Here is a 19,910-nt window from a genome sequence, read left to right on the forward strand (position 1 = left end):
AGTCATGTAAAAATGAGTCAAAGAAGTATTATGAACATAGGGAATATATTTTTAATGCAGCCTAAAACTAAGCTCTTAAAGTTCATTAACTGAGTGGCATCAGCAAGCTTATTCCTTAAGTTGCAAAGTATATAAGCCTGAGTCTCTGTTCCTACTGTGCTTTTATTAAAATATTCTCTTTGATGTTCTTATTTAATATATCAATTTTCTTTTAATAAATCTGTGTACCCACCAACACGTTTTCTTACATTGGCACATTGTATTTCTAACTCTAAAACTGAAATGAACACAGAGACTGAGACCTGACCAACCAGGTAATTTGAGTCTCACATGGTGGCACCAACTTTCATTCCTAAGGATCTTTTGGAATGATTTCCATCGGCAGTGTATGACTGGGCACATTTTACTATAACCTCATCAACACCAGAAATTGTCTGGTAATATTTGTTAAATCATAAAATATACTTATCTAAGTAATTTCAAAAAATACAAATGCTTTTCAAAAGGGAAATATTCTACTATCAAGAAATAAATCCTGCTATTATTTTGTGGAAGGAAAGCACAATAGGGAAAGAAACCCAAAGTAGTGACAACTTTGGATTTAAGAGTGTGTGAGGGAGAAAGGGAGAGAGAGAGAGAAAGAGAGACAGATAGAGAGAGAGAGGGGAGCATGGAGAGATGGAGGAAGAATAAGGGAGGAAGGGAGAGAGAGAAGTGGACACAGAGACCTCAGAGACTTCTTTGGCTGGTTGATAATTCACAAAACAACTTATCCTCAATTGGATATGGAGCATAACAGACATTTACAAAATCCAATGGAACACAATATCCAGCACATTCTGATCCTATTTCTCTGTCTGATGATACTATGAGTTCTTGGAGAAAGAAGACCAAGGGAAGGGGAAACCCCTCTTCATGGCTTTTCAAACACTTAGGAGTGAAGGCAGTGTGGCAGGTGCCAAAGTCATAGCTGGTCTTGCTTTGTATTCCTGTGCCAATCACTTGTGTGAGAGCCAGCTACACCAGAAGGAAACAGGGTCTTCGTTTCGGAATGGCAATGTTGGTCTTCTTCCTCCTTTAAAAGTTTTGGTGGGCTTCCTTTGTCTTATTCTTACATCAATATATTTTTAAATATATAAAATATACAACTTATTAATGTGAGTATATATATATAAATATAAACTGCTTACTCGTAGCTTATGGTGTCATTATGCTAAAATGTCAGTTAACATTAATTTTATTGTACTGAATTGAGTTTGGGTCAGGGCTAAATATTGAGAGGGACAAGATCTTATGTTATTAATGAAAATAATTATGGATACAGAATCTGTAAGTAAAACAATGTGCTTATCAATTATGAATAATATTGTTTATAGATAAAATGTATACCTCCGTTTATACATGTATCAATACCTGTTAATGATATTTACATCATGGCTATACATAGGAAGTAAAAGTCAAGGTGCCCTTTCAGTTAGAATATATAAGATGAAACTTTGACTAAATGTTAATGGACTTTGAAATTTGAACTCATTTAAACTAAGGCTTAGTACTGATCAAGAAAACAAAATTGCCACTTTGACATAGTGTCTTGATCATATGAACCTGACTCTTAAAAGTAATGTTTTCAGAGACTAAGTACACACACAAAAGCACAAGTTGAAATGTAAATGACTTTATCGTTTTAAGGAAAAGAAATTAACATGCCAAACTTTTCTTGTACTTTATTCAAACCTAAAGAGTTTAAACTCTTTATTCATCTTTTTAGTTAGAAATATATTGTCTCAATAATTAAACAAAAAATTGTAATAAATAGTTACCCAAATACTGATGTAGAGTACACAAGATTTGTTTCTCGAAGTGTTCCTTTATTTTATTATTATTATTATTTTTATTTTTTTGGTTGTGCTGGATCTTCATTGCTGCGCGTGGGCTTTTCTCTAGTTGCGATGAGCGGGGGCTACTCTTTGTTGCAGTGTGCAGCCTTCTTATTGTGGTGGCTTCTCTGTTGCGGAGCACGGGCTCTAGGAACGCAAGCTTCAGTACTCGCAGCATGTGGGCTCAGTAGTTGCAGCACACGGGCCCCAGAGTGCACAGGCTTCCATATTTGTGGCACGTGGGCTCAGTAGTTGCAGCTTGCAGGCTCTAGAGCACGGGCTCAGTAGTTGTGGAGCACAGGCTTAGTTGCTCTGCGGCATGTGGGATCTTCCTGGACCAGGGCTTGAACCTGTTTCCCCTGTGTTGGCAGGCTGATTCTTAACCAGTGGACCATAAGAGAAGTCCCAAAATTTCTATTTTATTATTTACTTAAAATGAATGTAAAAACAATCTCATTTGATAAAACAGTATAACAGTTTAATGATTAAAGAAAGTATATTTTAAATTATTCAGAACATTGATAAACAAAATGTAAAATTTTACAGTGATTGATATAAAACAGAGGCAGAACATGATAGTTTTGCTGTATCCTTACCTTTTGATTATTTAATCCACACCATCACCATATATATGATGTCTCCTAGATATCTACTACCAGCTATGCCTCACTCAAGCAAGCAAATAGCATAATGTAGAGTAGGCAAATTTATGGCTTAAATCAAACAAGTTCTGAATGTTGCACTGACAAGATAGTATGAGTCTTCAGAAAGCAAATTAAGATAACAACATTAATATTTAAATTTTGATCAATTTACCTTTAGAGGTTTTTTTTAAAAGACTTATTGACTGAGAGTGTTTTATACAGATTCATACTACTTTAAAAAAACTTTCAAAGAACATTCAGACACTTTGCTTAGCCACATTGTATATCAAATACTGTGCTTTAGTACAGTTTCTAAATATACCATGTTCTATAGGTCAGTAGTATTCAAACTGGGATGTGGGTGTGTCTATCCCACTCTCTAAGGGCCACACTGCCAGGATGGTGTTAAAAAGGATCAATATTCAGATCCTCGACTTTTACAAGGCTCCTTTCCAAAGGCACCTGTGTTACAGGTGCATGTCCTCTTTTGCCAACTGCCCTTTCTCAATGGTTATTTTCCCATTTACAAAAGAAAGGCATTTCTCTTGCCCATTGTGTCTCTAACTGCAGTCCAGAAGTGCATAAACTCTGGGTGGGCCAACCAAAGGGACAATCTTAAGACTGGTGAAGATGTTGAGAAAGTGAACGATCAGGAAACTTTTTTTTATTTCCTCAAGCTCAAGTAGCTTCCAAATCTTTGTGAAAAAAAATTGAAAATTAAAATATTTATATTTTTATGAATAACTTTGTGGATTTTGGCATGCAACTCTTACAAACATCAAATAATTATATGGCATTACTATTTTACACTTCTATTCCCATTAATTTATATAAATAATATTAATTGTTTATAACTATAAAAAGTAAAAATAGGAGTAAAATTTACGATGAACCAGGTTCCCATTCTAACAATAAGAAATATTTATCTGTGAACGAACTTGTTGAGAAACACAGGACTATTAATTTAATTAAAAGATATTTCTTCACAATTTTTACCCTTGTATTAAATTTGCATATAACATATGTTAATTTATTAAACATTTAATAAATTCAGGTTGTTTGGATTTACAATATGACACTAAATATTCTAATAATAATGAAATCCAGAAGAAATTTATTTCAGAAAATAAAGAATTAATATTTATTTATATTCATATTTTTTTGCAGAAAATAATGAAGTTCAATAAATAATTCCAAGCATTATGATAAGTTCTTTGTGGAAGTGAAATGGAATTACATGATCAAGGTAAAAAAAAAGAAAAAAGAAAAAAAAAGGAGAGCAAGATTTCTAGCTGCTAGGGACAAAAGTGTTTATGAATATTTTTATGTGGATGATAGTAGGAATCAAATTGTCATGATATTTTGGGTTTTTTTAGTCCATAGAAAACAATTTTAAAACTGATGTAATAATTTTATTTCAAAATGTTCATATTTAAAATATGTCAAAAATTATACACCATTTACAACTATTAAGATAAAAATTTAGATGTCAACCTGAAAAATTTATAAATGAGTTCCTAGTTTTTCACAGTTCTTTTAAAAACAGTTGAACAAAAAAATGAAGAGCACTGTCTCGAAGCACTTATATACCACTAATTATCTGTGTACAGGCTGGGAGTCCACAGAAAGGTTTTTTTTTTCATATTTCATGTCTACAGTCCCACATCTTAGATGAGTGGTAAGAATACAGATATTTAATTCCTGAGTATTGGATTAACATAGTTTCATATATAAGATCAGTATTGAAGACAAAGATGATAGAATTTGTCCTCAGAAGATCTAAACATCACAACATCTATAGCAAGCTTTAGGTAGGTTTCTTCACTTCTACGAGTTTTCAGTCTTCATTTGTAAAATAGGATGCAATAGTAGTGCCCCCTCAGAGCGCCTGGGTATCAGCAGAGGTCTTAAAATGTAGAGCCTGATGGACCATATTAAGGATTTTGGGCTTTGTCCTAAAGAATGTTTCAACTGAAATAGTAACACAATCATATATACAATCTTTAAAGCATCAGCCTATTTGACTGCAGTATGACGAAGAGATTGGAAAGAGTAGAAATAAATGTCAATAGGAAGGCCAATTAACAGGTTGCCACATCAGTACAAGCGAGAGAATTTTACTGCTTGCACTAGGATGGTAGCAATAGAGAAGAAGAGAGAGTCCAGAGCGACTGACAGGTACAAATGTAATAGTTTATTGATGAGTGCAAATGAGAGTGTTGTAGGGACACCTAGATTTCTGACCTAACAGTTGGATGGGTGACTGTGCTATATAGCAAGAGTGGAAATGGTGAGGGAAAATCAGATTTAACAGTGAAGATCAAAATTATGGTTTTGGATAGACTGAGTCAAGCCAGGCTTTGGGACATGGAAGTGTATGTAAGATAGCAACTGGCTGTATCAGTCTGCAGTTCACACAAGATATTCTGATGCTATATATGCTGATGTGAAAATCATTTCTAGTAGAATGCTCTAACAGTTTCTGCTTTCTCTGGGGTAAGAATCACAGCCATCTGCATGGTGGAGGGTGAAGGGGAAGAGTCTGAGGTGGAGAGTCAGAGGAAGGTGGATAACTTTGGGAATAGTTTTTGTGTAGTGTGGGTGAACACATTATCTAGGGTAACAGTGTGTAAGGAGTAATTGGCAACTCTCAACCTTCATTCAGAGGAAGGCTATAAACCAAAATATTTTAATGGAGGCTGGCATCCATTCCTGGGGAACATAGAGAGCTCGCATTATTAATTGGCGTTGCATTTTTAAGATTCTAGGAGTTCTCCGTGGTTAAACAGTTAACAGTAAAGAAAAATCTTCTCATTATTAACTCAGGCTTGCTAATTGAAGGTAAAGGTTTATACCTGAATATTCTCAATATGGGTTTATACCTGAATTGCATTCCTCCATCCCCAAAATATAATAAACTTTATGTTTGTGAGCGAAAGTGAAGCATGAGTTCCTAGAATTAAAATAAACAAAAAAGATGGTACCATCTGGGAAACTGAAATGATCATAAGGTTGTTTATATGTGTGGGAAGTGGCAGGAGCTGGAAGTAGGAAAGGGGGTGTCAGCCATGTGGGTAAAAGGGTTTGAAATCATAGCAGTTGGAGGAATGATTGAAAAGGAGCTTCAGAGTTCCATTCCTGTCTCTTGAAGTAGCCTTGAGAGGGTAATTTCCATCTCACATTATGGGAATCTGTGCAAGACACCAGGCTCCCCAATGTTATTGAGTGAAATTTATGGATGCATAAGGACATTAATGTTGTAAGGAACTGATATAAACCACACTAAACTGAAGGGCTTCCCTTCTGTTATTTATTATTTTTTTAAAAAGATTTATTTATTTATTGAATTTATTTTCTGCTGCATCGGGTCTTAGTTGCGGCACACGAGATTTTCATTGAGGCATGCGGGATCTTTTATTGCAGAGTGCAGCCTTCTCTCTAGTTGAGGCACAGGCTTCTCTCTAGTTGTGGCGTGCGGGTTTTCTGTCTGTAGTTGTGGCGTGTGGGCTCCAGGGCATGTGGGGTCTGTAGTTCGTGGCACGCAGGCTCTCTAGTTGAGGTGCGAGAGCTCAGTAGTTGTGGTGCGTGGTCTTAGTTGCCCCGTGGCATGTGGGATCTTAGTTCCCTGACCAGGGATCGAACCAACGTCCCCTGCATTGTAAGGTGGATTCTTTACCACTGGACCACCAGGGAAGTCCTGCTTCTGTGATTTTTCCTCTCAATCCCCTCACTCCTTGCATCTCAAGGATAACAGAAAAAAAAAAAAAAAATGAAGAAGACTTCCTCCTCTCGAGGTAGCACAGGAAGCTGACTGGGTTTTGAAATCTCTATGTGGGGAGTGTTCTCTGGAACGCCACCTAGGAAAGAGCAAGGGAAACAGAATTAGGTAAAGAACATGAACTGCTTTTCAACGGCTTCAGCAACATCATCCAGTCCTACAGGGAGTTCTAGAGTTGGGATGGCCCTTCAGAGATGTCTCTAATTGAGACCAGGGAGTCAGGCCTTTGAACACTGCAGTGACCAGTCACTGGATGTCGATCACTAGGGACAGGGGAAAAGGTTAGGCAGCTTCCTTAGGATGACACAATTTCTAGAGAGGGATGTAGGAAACGCTGCCAGTAGCTAGAAGAATAAGTGCCATAAAACTGAGGTGGAACATGAGTAGCATCCCATTAATAACTACTATAGTTTCTTCCAGGCCACTCCTTTCAAAGAAATTCAAGGTAAATGTTTAGCCAGAATATTTGCCTAGTGATAAAGAAGCAACAAAAGAGCTGTTCTCAATGGATGAACTTTCCACCCTGGGACTACTTCATTCATATTCTCTCCCTTTCTCTCTCTCTCTCTCTGTCTCTATGTTTAAAGATGCTGCAAATTGGGGCTAGGCTTCCAATCTTCCCCAATACACATTAACACACAGGGGAGTTGATCCCCACAGGAGATATGAACTCAAAGGTGAGATTAACTAGACTGATGGTCAGCAAACTCTTTCCTTAAAGGAGCAGATAGTAAATATTTTAGACCTTGTAGGCCATACAGTTTCTGTCCCAACTACTCAACTCTGTTGTGTGTGAAATCAGCCACAGACAATACATTAACAAATAGGTGTTAGTGTGTTCCAATAATGCTTTTTTTTTTTTTTATAAATACAAGTGGTGGTCCAGTTTTGGACTTTGAAGTATAATTTGCCAACTCCTGATTATTGTAAAAGTATACAAAATCAGACACCACACACCATCTAAAGCAGAACTATTGGAACAGGTGGTCCAAAATTTTTCTACAATATGTACTCTATTCTCAAGAGATAATGAAAAATGCTGGCAATAATGAATCAAGAACAAGGACTAATAAAAAATAAAAGTTGACATATTAGACCTGAGTTAAATAAGTGTTTAAATAAAGACTCAATAAATGGTATAAGTAGCGGGATGTATACAGTCATAGAATAAACTAGTTCACTGGAATATCAGATAGTGACGCTCTCCCCAAAAGACAAAGGATAAAGAAAAATAAGCTATACAAAGAAAAAATAGCAGATGTTGCAGATAGTAGTAGATATGCCAATATTTTGGTAATAGAGTACCAGAGAGATGAGGGGAAAGTTACTGGAAAGAAGAAATTGTTTTAGGAAATAATACCACATTTCCTAGAATTAAAGGAAAAAAGAAGACTTCAGGTTGAAAGGCATCATAGATTGCCAAGTGGGTAGGAAAAGCCCATACTTAGACATATAAAGAAATTTAAGAACATAAATTAAAAGGAAAATTTACAGCTTCCCAAAATAACAGCTTTTTACAGCTTCCCTTTACCTTCACCAGTAAAGGTAGAAGAATCAGATAGACAACACAAGTCTTACAAGAAACCAAAATGTACACAGTCAATAAGGTAATATTTTTCACATGCTGAAGAAAAAGAATGTGGAATACAAATTTTATGTGTAGCCAAATTGTCACTTAAAAGTCAATGTAATAAAAATGAGCTAACCATTCAAACTGAATTTTTAAGAAAATAACAGCAAAGAAAAAAATGATAAACCAAAATATTTAAAGAAATTAATAAAATAGATTCCAGCAACCTAAGAAAAAAACGAGAGGATATGCAAATAAAAATATAGAATGAAAGAGGTAATTTACTAAACAACAGAAATTTTAAAATATAATAAAAAAGACATAGTGTTAAACAATTCACATATATATTTGAAAGCCTAGAAGAAATAAATACATTTCTAGGTTATAAAATGAGAAAACGGCACCAAAAAATTGAAAACTTGAGTGAGCAAATAGAATTAATGAATTTTAAATGGCAATTAAAAAACAAATTAATTTCCCCTTCCTTGGGTGCCCCAGGATTATATGGCTTTACTCCTGAGTTCTTCAAAAGTTCAAACAGTAATTAATTCTTGGACTTACCTGGTGGTGCAGTGGTTATAATCTGCCTGCCAATGCAGGGGACACGGGTTTAAGCCCTGGTCCAGGAAGATCCCACATGCCGTGGAGCAACTTAAGCCCGTGTGCCACAACTGCTGAGCCTGCACTCTAGAGCCCACGAGCCACAACTACTGAGGCCATGTGCCACAACTACTGAAGCCCGTATGCCCCTGGTCTGCAACAAGAGAAGCCACTGCAGTGAGAAGCCCGCACACCAAAAAGAAGAGTAGCCTCCACTCGCCGCAATTAGAGAAAGCCCATGTGCAGCAACGAAGACTCAATGCAGCCAAAAAGTAAATAAATAAAAATAAATTAAATTAAAAAAAAATTCTTATATTGTACAAATCATAAATTCTGCTCAGCTTTCTATTTTCAAAAGTGATAGTGTAACTGTTTCCAAAACTGACAAATGATATATAAGGTAAAATTCATTTAAGAGTGTAAATGAAAAATCCCAAATGGAATATTAGATAATTAAATGTGGTGGCATTTGTTTAAAAAGTCAAGCTAAGGTAAAATTTATTCCAATAATACAAAAATTGATCAACAATGTAACATTTTACCAATGTAATATACCAATCAGTATACCTGCAACAAGCACCTTATACAATAGAGAAAATTTAGTAATATAAAAAACAAACAAACAGCATTCCTCAATCACTGGTCACTCTTTAACATAAAATGTAATACAGTCAATGCAATAAAGAAAGCAAAGGGAGAAAAATAGAAGTGTAAGGCTTGTAAAAATGGTCACTTTGGCCAAAGATATTTTCATCTACATAGAAAGCCCACAGAATCTATAGACAGACCACTTAAAACAAATAAGAGAATTCAACAAAGTGGTTTCATTCAAGATAAATTTACAAAAATAAAGCTATCATTTTTGCACTAAGAACATCTGCAAAATATCAAATATGACACTTTTATTATTACTCTTCATATTGAGCATCTTGGAAAAGGTAATGTTGCCTGGGTTCCATGGTTTTCAAATTAGCAGGTTTTCCTGATTAAAAGGTCAATGTGTTTTTGCCATTTACAAAGAATTATATTACAGTTTATGAAAATGCATATTGTTTTAACATTTACCCAAATTGCTATTTTTGAACTTTTGAAATTACCAGGAAATGCACCAGCTAAAAGTCAAAGGGATTACTGTTAGTTTTTCTTCATTATTTTTACTTAAGTATAAATGATGAAGTTGTTGCAAAAGCAAGAAAAGAATAATGTCAACTAAGGCAAACACAAACCGAGCAGGTATACAACATGTTAAAACTCTCCAGAGTCTACCCTGTGCTTTCAAAGTATTCCGTGCTTCCATATTTATATAAAGTAGTTGCTTTTCTCTGGCAGAGTCTCTGCAATTTAACCTTAACTGTGCTATATACCTCTTTTGGGTTTTAATCCTCATCACTCAGTGTAAAATAATAAGCCCAAAGCTTAGTTATTACAATTTTACTGCCATCCTTCACCAGGGAATGTGAAGAATCTTCTGACGAAATTTAAATATTGCAGGCAAAATCTGCAGTTGGTGCATTTAAAGTGATAGATTGGCACATTGATTTCCTCTGAAAGAAAACTAAGGGACAGGGAAACATGAGATTTTTAAAAAATTGAATTATATCAAAATTCTCAATAACTGAAAAGAGTATTCTCCATTGCTATTGTAGGTAAATACCAATACAGTGGCATTAAGTAGTTGACTGGCAACAGATAGGAAAAATAGAAAGGACTATTATTCAGCTTCAACTTTTTATAATTTTTTTCTTTTTAGACAATCATAATTGTACATACCCCTCCCAAAGGATTTCCCATTTTAAGACCCAATATTTCATACAAGAAGTACACAGATGTAAGAACATGTAAAGTTAAAAATAAGAAATGCAGAATCTGGTACAGCTGGGGATAATTAGTAAGAAAAAAAACAAGTTTTTGCCAGAAATAAAAGGAAGTTGGGTAGACAGATTTTTTCTTTAGCCAGGATTTGGGAGATCCATGACGCAAACATACTTACAACGCCCGCTCCTTCTCTTCCATCCCATAGAATCTGGCAAAAGTAACTCCATTGTATAAAACATCTTAAAATCACCAAACAATGATACTCATAATTCAGTTGAGATTCTCTTAATGAAACAGGGTTGATTCTAATCACATTTGAGAAATCAATCATTTCTGGGGCTCTATCTATGTTTTCAAGCCGATTCTGAAGCTTAAACATACCCTTTAAAATTCCAGAGCAGTCATTCCAAATGGTTATACCCTTTCTAATCTTTCATTTTCTGTACCTGAATGTGTCGATAGTATAAGATTACTATTCTACAAGTTCTAATTACTTCAGTTAATTTTTTATGAAAGTAAATGTTCTACCAGGTTATGAATTTAATAAGATAATGATGCTTTCATAAGGCTGAACTTATCAAGACTTCATCCAATTCAATAAATAGTGATCAGCATCTGCTCTGAGTCAGGCAGATAGATATCAAGGGATACAGATCTTGCTAAGACTCAATTTCTAGTTTCAAGTCCCTTGCAGCTTAGTTAATAAAACACAAGCTATACGTTTTCTTAATAATTAAAATATTACATGGGTTGGGAATGTGCATTAGATGTTGTCTGGACTTTCTATCATCTAAGGAGATATTTTACCAATTGGTGAACTGAAAATATTTCTAATTATATATTCCTTTCTGTTGCCATTGAAAGTGTGCAAACATTGTGGAAAATAATAACAATTAGGATAACTGATTGAACATAATTGTGTACATATAAACCAGAATATTTTTTAAAGATTTAGGTGAGTCAAAATAAATTACACAGTCTTTCCATGAACCAGAAGAAACTGAATTTAGATTCATGCAGGGTCTACTGTATTTCTCATTTAATCTATTTTCTAGTCATTAAATTGCTATTGTATATTAACCCAAAAGGTTGAAATTACATTAATTTATGTCTGGGTGAAGAGTCTGGTCTTTGCTTTTTCTTTAAAGTTGTAACTATACCTGATACTCAAACTTTAAAATTCACTAAAGGACATTCTTACAGGTTCACTAGAGGTTAATGAATATCTAATAAGTCTGCACTTAAGTATGAGTCCAGGAAAGAGTAAAATTCAAAATGTAAACATTACAACTTGCATTTCCCTTCCTGTATACTCTTAGCTCTCCCACTTCTAAACACTCCTCTACATTTTGGATATATTCTTCTTGCTAATTTGTAATGTTGACATTAAGCCTAGACTTGAGGCATGTTCTTTGCTTAATCTTCAAGAATCAGGAAAAAAATAAACAAAGATTTAGATAATGTTGATTTAGTGAACTGCTTAGATATGACCTCAGGGCAGTTCAGCATTGTACCCATTTCAATAATTTAACACAGGAACTGAAACAATTCTCTAATTCTATATCTACTATGTTCCTGATTATCTGAAGAAAGTATTTTAATATCCAACCTAAGTTTTACAAATTTCTAAAGCATTTTTTGTATAGAACAACTTAAGTTATAGTTTCAATAAAATTATCTTAGAAATGTCAATAAAATTATTTTCTTAGAAATAAAAACAAAATCATTATTCCTTTCTCTTGTAGTGATACTGGAAACAGACTCCATTAAATTTCACTTTCTTGAAAACATTAAAAAGAGTATATACATCTCATTAATATTCTTTTTTGAATAGAATTACAGAGGTCTTCAAAGTTATACAAAGATTAGAGCAATTGCATTTCTCTTCAGCAAATATTTAGAAAGTGTCTACTTTGTGTGAATAAACTTGAAAATGTCCAAACCAAGAGGCTAAAGTCTAAATATATTTTTTTTTTGTAAATGAAAATTGTGATAAAATAACAAAAATCAGTGTCTCTCATTCTAATTTCCAATAGGATTACAACTAACAGTTGACTTTTTTTCTATTTAAAGGCTGCTGGTAGAATATTCCAACAATGAATACTGCTTACTGTTGGGAAAATTCCTTCTTTTCTAATGCAGCAAGCCTTCAGCCCTGACACATGCATGGCAAAGACATCCAGGTTTCATAACGATCCAAACCCCTGCTAATTCCTTGGCCCAGGACTCCTGAAAACTTTAGGTGCTCCCTTGGAACTTGGCCTCTGCCATGCTCTTTAAAACCACATGGTCCTGACTAACTGCATTCTGTCACTAAAGAACATCTCTGACTCTAGGTAATCACTCTTTCCCTTATCACCACCATTTGTCCATTACAGGACAATTACCTCTTGTCCTTTGGTTCCTCATTCTATCAGGTACAAGTTCCAGATTAACACCGCTTAGCCCTCCAGCCTCTTGGATCTTAGCTTTTTTGCATATTTCTCCTCCCATCTTGGATGCCTATCTCTATGAGTCATGTTAAAGTAACTAACAGAATGTTTAAATTTATTGCAGTGTAAATGATAATTTACCTATAACAAGTATTAATAGTTACAGCTCCTCATATTCTCAAACTTTTAAAGGGAAGGAATTGGTTGTTGCTTATAAAAAAAACCCCACTGTTCCTTTAGTATAATCAGCCCAGGTCAATTTCTGGTCCATAATTAACATATAATAAATAAATGACATTGTAATTGTGTTATAATGAATCTTATTATCTTTTGAAGTTGACGCTAGTAAACCATTCTTCTTTATGGGAAAGAGTTAAAAAAAACATGAACTTCAAGTGCCTTACCCTAGTGAAATGTTGGCCAAAAATATTTCTCTATCCTTTATCTTAAGAGGTGGAGTCTAATTCGTCTCCTCTTGAATCTGGGCTGGCCTTAGTGACTTGTTTGACCAATAGAACGCAGCAGGCTAGCTCAGAAGGTGCCTCAAACTCCTACTAGATTTCTTAAAATGATGGTTCCCAGATTTCTGAGATGCTGTGTAAGAAGTTGGATTGAGATCTGCTGCTGAAGAAACCACATGGAGAATCCTGAGATGACCTGGAGGGAGAGAGAGAGAGATGTCCAAATAGCCCCAGCTGTTCCAGCCCTTAGGGATGTGAGTCAGCCTAGCTGAGGATCAGATATGAATTGTCTTTACTTAATCTTGCACAAATTGTAGATTCATAAGCAAAATCAATGATTGTTGTTATTTCAGCTCATTGAGGTTTTATTTCTAGGAGAGTGAATGTCGCGCAGTAATGGATAAATGGAACATTTTCTGTTATCGACTGTCGATTATGCAAGTTTGAAATCATGAAAGTTGTTGGAGGGTTTCTTTATCCCATTTTCCCATCTATCCTGTCTATGTAATAATATAACTAGAGACATGGTAAAACTTGATTTTTATGTCTCCCTTCTCAAAAGCCAATGTATATATTCTCCACCTAGGACATTTTCTACCTACTCTGCAGTTTAACAGGACCTAATGCTCCACATGCACTGCTTCTCCTTGACTTTTTCAAATAAGTCCTGCACTCAGGGAATGTAGCCTTAAATTTATCTATTTTTGATCCATTTGTAGTTGCGACTGGTAATTCCTACTTGGTTATTTCTTTTAGGATGAATTCCTCCATTCCACAAATATTTTCTTTCCATCTCTATTTCAGGTCTGAACTACATTACTTCTAAATTACTTTGTTTTATCCTGTCTTTACCCATGCCATTCTCTACACTGTATCCAGGAATCTTTCTGAAATATATCCTCTTTTTTTTTTTTTTTGGTCGGGACACCAGGCGTGCGGGATCTTAGTTCTCTGACCAGGGATGGAACCCATGCCCTCAGCAGTGTAAGAGCAGAGTCTTAACCACTGGACCACCAGGGAAGTCCCTGAAATATAAATCCCATCACTAACTTACCTCCTTCCCAATCTCCTCTTCACGCATCATCCACTGCCACCTCCTGTACACACACACACACACACACACACACACACGAGTGTTCTTTAAGAAAATAACCTAAATTCTTTAAAATATTCTATGTAGTACTTAAAGAATTTGTCTCGGATTTCTTTCCAGTCTTACTTTCTTACCGCTACCCTAAACTCGGCTGGGGTCCTAATGCTGAGAAACACTCATAGCTCCTCAAACTTAATATCTGCACTCTCTTTTCCAGATCTCTGCAAAGGTTTCTTTCATGAGTTTCTCTGCTCTGTTGAACTAACTGAATCTCTTTGTCTTTCCTCATACTGTTTCACCTTCCAAATTCCCCCTTTCTCTCCACAAAAACAGCTATTGCAATAGTCTTCCTATACTCCTCCCTCTTAATATTGACTCTGTAGTCTTTCTATTTAATTCCGTAGAAACTATAGACAACTCTACAACAACCCTCAATGCTACTATTTAATTTGGGGGGCATCCTAAACATCTAAGTCCTAGTAGAGTAATTTTTTCACCATCCTTAGTGATCCCAGGACCCCCTGGATGGAGTGGACAACAAAAAGTCTGCAATGGACAAATATGTGAATGAATGATTATTTTTGTGCATCTACATTGATATATGTATTAAAACAAAAGAAATACAACTTTAATATCAAAGAATACTTATTTTATCATATTAATATTATTACTATAGCTAGTTTTTATCTTAAATTGAAACATCTCAAAATGGATTTTTGTAGAATTGTATAAACTTCTGAATTCTGTTCTTCTGCATAAAGCATGCAAAATTTCTTTTCATGAGTTCACATGTTTTTAAAATTTTTCCATAAATTATCCTTTCTATCCTTTCTAATTATCCTTTTTAAAATTTTTCCATAAATTATCCTTTCATAAACTATCCAAAATTATTATAAACATGTAGTTTATATAGTGGTATAGTGATTTCCTCTTAAAGAAAGTATAAGAATTATATATAGCCATTAACACATTAATAAGATTTTGGTGTTAACAGGGTGTCTGCAGAGCCCTAATGGATCATTGCTTAGATCTTTCAAATAGTGATCCAAAAGTATACCTCAGTCAGGTGACCCTTGTCAGAGACAGTAAAGTAAATCATTTTTTTATGATTGTTCCCAAATTCTTTCCATTTCATTTAGTGACTTTACCATCAGAAACAACTTGTCAAAACAGAAGTACCTGCTGACATAGCAACACTTTTTTTACCTGTAGTTTTGTAAGTTGTATAAACTGGTACATCTATTTTATAATTTTAGATTAATACAAATAGTGATTAGTTCATGTCTACAAACAATAGTATTTATTATTTCTAAAAAGTAATGTCTATTATTTCTAGAAGAATTTATTTCACATGCTTCAAGTTTAAAATATTAGACTTCTGAAAGATATTAAGCAAAGTGGAACTGTGGATCAGAGGGAAATGGAGAGTAAAGATGGAAAAGCAGGTGGAGACACTAAATTGAATAGGGCAAGGCTGCAAATGACCTGAGAATCGTAGGTGTTCCTCAGAGGATCTTGGGGGGGACATGCAAAGGCCTGTAGGTGAAAGAGGAAAGCATTTAAAACCAAAAGCTTCTGGCATGACTGTTGGCAAAGACTTGAGCAGGTTTATTCCAGAACAAGATAGCATCAGCCTTCATATTTGGCCAAAAAAAATAAACATAGTATAGACATAAGTTTAGAAAACAGGTTCCACAACAAAGCCAAGTTTCACCAAAGTTGATAAGTCCACTTTGGCTATTGAGTGTGCTCTCGACAAATGAAACAGAATATTCATTATGTAAAAAAATAAAATGGGTCTGAATTGGTGCAACATGTTTCCCAGAGTTGGTTCATACCTACAGAGAAGACTAACAGTCAGATCTTTTAGCAACTGAAATCCCTCTAAAACAAAGAAGTGAATTTTAAATGACTCTTGAGCTACAAGCTGGAATGAAATGATCAAGTATCCAGTAGGCAAAATTAAGAAAAGAGAAATAAAAAGACAGAGAATGTGTGTAACTCATCTCTCAACTGATTAAACTATAATAAGAAAACTGTACTGTATTAGTTTGGCGTTCCTTTCCTTTCTCTTAGATCTTTAGTAGGAATTTATTTTGAAAAATTTTTCACAATTTGCTCATAAGTGTTAGGGAGACACTGTGGCCAGAAGTTATAGGGGCCAAATAAATTCTCATTCTTGATGCCAGATCAACCTGTAAACTAAACAAGATAGGTATAAATGCAGTAGGTGAGAAATAGATGTAGGAGTGGTAGGTGATCCCTTCCTACTTGTTATTCACCTATTATAATATATGTCAATCAGATAGGATAATATATGTCATGCAAACCTACTATACATCAAGCTATAATGAATGGCACTGTGAATGTATCTTTGATTGTTCTCTTAATTTTGTCTTTAATATCAATTTCTCCAAATACATTTTCATTGCTCTTGAAAATGAACCTTGTGCCAACCAGGGTGTTGGTCACATAGTAAGCCTTCAACAAATATTTGTGGAATGAAAAACTGAGCAGTACAAATTAATTGCAATTTTGTGTCAATTACATATCAGTCAATAGCATATTCACTTTTATTAGAACTGGTAACCTAATAATAGGTATTTCAAATTCCACAGGTCCAAAACTGATTCCAATTTTTTAACCATAATATCCTCTTGCAGCTCTTCCCGGCTCTGTCATCAACAACTTTATCCTTCCAATTCCTCTACTTTCAAAAAATATATTTCTGGACCCAATAATTTTCATCACCTCCATTGTTACCACCTTGGTCTGAGTCTCCATTATCTCTCACTTAAATTATTGTTGTGGTTTCTTGATTGGCTTCTGCTTTCACCCTATGCCACCTACTCTTAGCATAGCCATCCAGAGTGATCTTCAAAATATCCAAGTCAGATCATGACTTTCCTCTCTTCTAAGCCATCTTTGGCTACCTTACAATGGCTTTCTATCCCCTAAATGATTTACTCTTGAGCTAGAAGACTGAATGGCATTATCAAATTTCCATCAAGGGAAGTTAAGATGAGAGAAATGAAAAAAAGGCAGGGTGCTCTGTAACTCAACTGCTCTTGATATAATTAGATTTTGATTAAAAAAGGGAAAATTATACTTTGTTAACTTGGATTTCTTTTCTCTTTCTGCTCTATCTCCTACTACTCCCACCCTGCTCACTCTTCTGAAGACGTGCTGGCTTGTGCACCACGTCTTATCCATGCCAGTTTATTTCCAACCTGGGCCTTTGAGTTTTCTATTTCCTTTTGCCTGCAATATCCTCCCTATGATTATCCACATGGCTCATTCCTTCATTTCTTTCAGAACTTGACTCAGATGTTACATTTTAGAGAGGACTTCACTTACTTAACTATTTAAGCTTTCCCCATTTCTAGCTTCCTTATCCTCCTTTATTACTGCTTTATTTTTTTCTATCATACTTATCACCATCTATCATAACATATATATATATTTATATTACTTACATATATTAATATGTATCTCTCTCCATCCCCACCCGCCATAGAAAACAAACTACATAAGGTCAGGGATATTTGTTGATTTTGTTAACTACTATAGCCCCAGATCCTAGAACAAGGCCTATCACATACAGGTGCTCAATGAATATTTGTAAGCTGAATGAATGAACATCAAGAAAGTGCTATTGCTCATTTCATTGCTACATATAAAGCAATAATAATGCCTTTGGTTTACCCAAAAAAGCTTCAACAAGCCTGATACCTCTTCCCAGGGAAGCACTGAAGGATTCCAGACTGACTCACAAAATCCTTTTCTTAGCATTTCCTCCTGTCTCCTCACTCTGTCTCTTTTTCCCTCCTCTTCCCTCTCTTTCCTCCTAATGAAATGACTTGTTTAAATTCTATCCAATATAAGGACCACAAAACTAAGTCAAAATTTTCCAGGTAGCTAGTGTCTTCTACTATTCTGGAACTTCACTTGTATTGCAGTATATTTCTTTCAAACTACATTTTAATGAAATATTTACACTAAGTATCCAAAAAGTCATCTTCTGTATGGACATCTTCTTCTTGGGAGTACATATGAATGGCTAGATTCTGTAGCCATTTGAAAAAGAAAAGATGAAAGAAGAGACAAACACATTGGACAATCAGAAAAGCTTATTTGTTTGCTGAGTAATTTCTACCACACATAGTTTCCATAACTTGTTTTAGTATGTTTAAACAAAAGAATAACATACTAAACGCCTGTTTTGGTGCTTCATTATGGCATGGATTTAGTTATACTGCCCACCACATCATATCCCTGGTGTACTATATCTCTTAGTGTGTAACACACTTCTTTTTTATTTTTATTTTGCGTTCTTCTACTACTTTTAAATGTTTTGGAATTTTACTTTGCTGTAATATATGAGGAACATACATAATTTTTGTTTGTTATTTTTAGTTTGTTTTTTTTTGTTTCTTTTTAACATCTTTATTGGAGTATAATTGCTTTACAATGGTGTGTTAGTTGCTGCTTTATAACAAAGTGAATCAGTTTATATATATATATATATATATATATATATATATATATATATGTTCCCATATTTCTTCCTTCTTGCATCTCCCTCCCTCCCACCGTCCCTATCCCACCCCTCTAGGTGGTCACAAAGCACAGAGCGGATCTCCCTGTGCTATGTGGTTGCTTCCCACTGGCTATCTATTTTACGTTTGGTAGTGTATATATGTCCATGCCACTGTCTCACTTTGTCACATCTTCCCCTTCCCCTTCCCCATATCTTCAAGTCCATTCTCTAGTAGGTCTGTGTCTTTATTCCCGTCTTGCCACTAGGTTCTTCATGACCTTTTTTCCTTAGATTTCATATACATGTGTTAGCATACTATATTTGTTTTTCTCTTTCTGACTTGCTTCACTCTGTATGACAGACTCTAACTCCATCCACCTCACTACAAATAACTCCATTTCGTTTCTTTTTATGGCTGAGTAATATTCAATTGTATACATGTGCCATATCTTCTTTATCCATTCATCTGTTGATGGACACTTAGGTTGCTTCCATGTCCTGACTATTGTAAATAGAGCTGCAATGAACATTTTGGTACATGACTCTTTTTGAATTATAGTTTTCTCAGGCTATATGCCCAGTACTAGGATTGCTAGGTCATATGGTAGTTCTATTTTCAGTTTTTTAAGGAACCTCTGTACTGTTCTCCATAGTGGCTGTATCAATTTACACTCCCACCAACAGTGCAAGAGGGTTCCCTTTTCTCCACACCCTCTCCAGCATTTATTGTTTCTAGACTTTTTGATGATGGTCATTCTGACCAGTGTGAGATGATATCTCATTGTAGTTTTGATTTGCATTTCTCTAATGATTAATGATGTTGAGTATTCCTTCATGTGTTTGTTGGCAATCTGTATAACTTCTTTGGAGAAATGTCTATTTAGGTAGTCTGCCCATTTTTGGATTGGGTTGTTTGCTTTTTTGTTATTGAGCTTCATGAGCTGCTTGTAAATTTTGGACATTAATCCTTTGTCAGTTGCTTCATTTGCAAATATTTTCTCCCATTCTGAGGGTTGCCTTTTGTTCTTGTTTATGGTTTCCTTTGCTGTGCAAAAGCTTTTAAGTTTCATTAGGTCCCATTTGTTTATTTTTGTTTTTAT

At 34.9% G+C, this 19,910-nt stretch overlaps 1 long non-coding RNA gene across 1 annotated transcript in view; it reads right to left on the reverse strand.

Annotated features, from left to right (window-relative positions):
• The window catches only part of LOC309660163, a 193,705-nt gene extending 174,316 nt beyond the window's left edge, over positions 1-19,389 (reverse strand). The window contains exon 1 of the long non-coding RNA XR_014263224.1: positions 19,314-19,389. This is a non-coding gene — a long non-coding RNA (uncharacterized lncRNA). The remainder of the gene's footprint in view (positions 1-19,313) is intronic.
• Positions 19,390-19,910: the final 521 nt, after the last annotated feature.

The sequence above is a fragment of the Balaenoptera physalus genome, assembly GCF_965194825.1.
Source record: "Balaenoptera physalus genome assembly, chromosome: 4".
In the NCBI taxonomy this organism is placed as follows: Eukaryota; Metazoa; Chordata; class Mammalia; order Artiodactyla; family Balaenopteridae; genus Balaenoptera; species Balaenoptera physalus.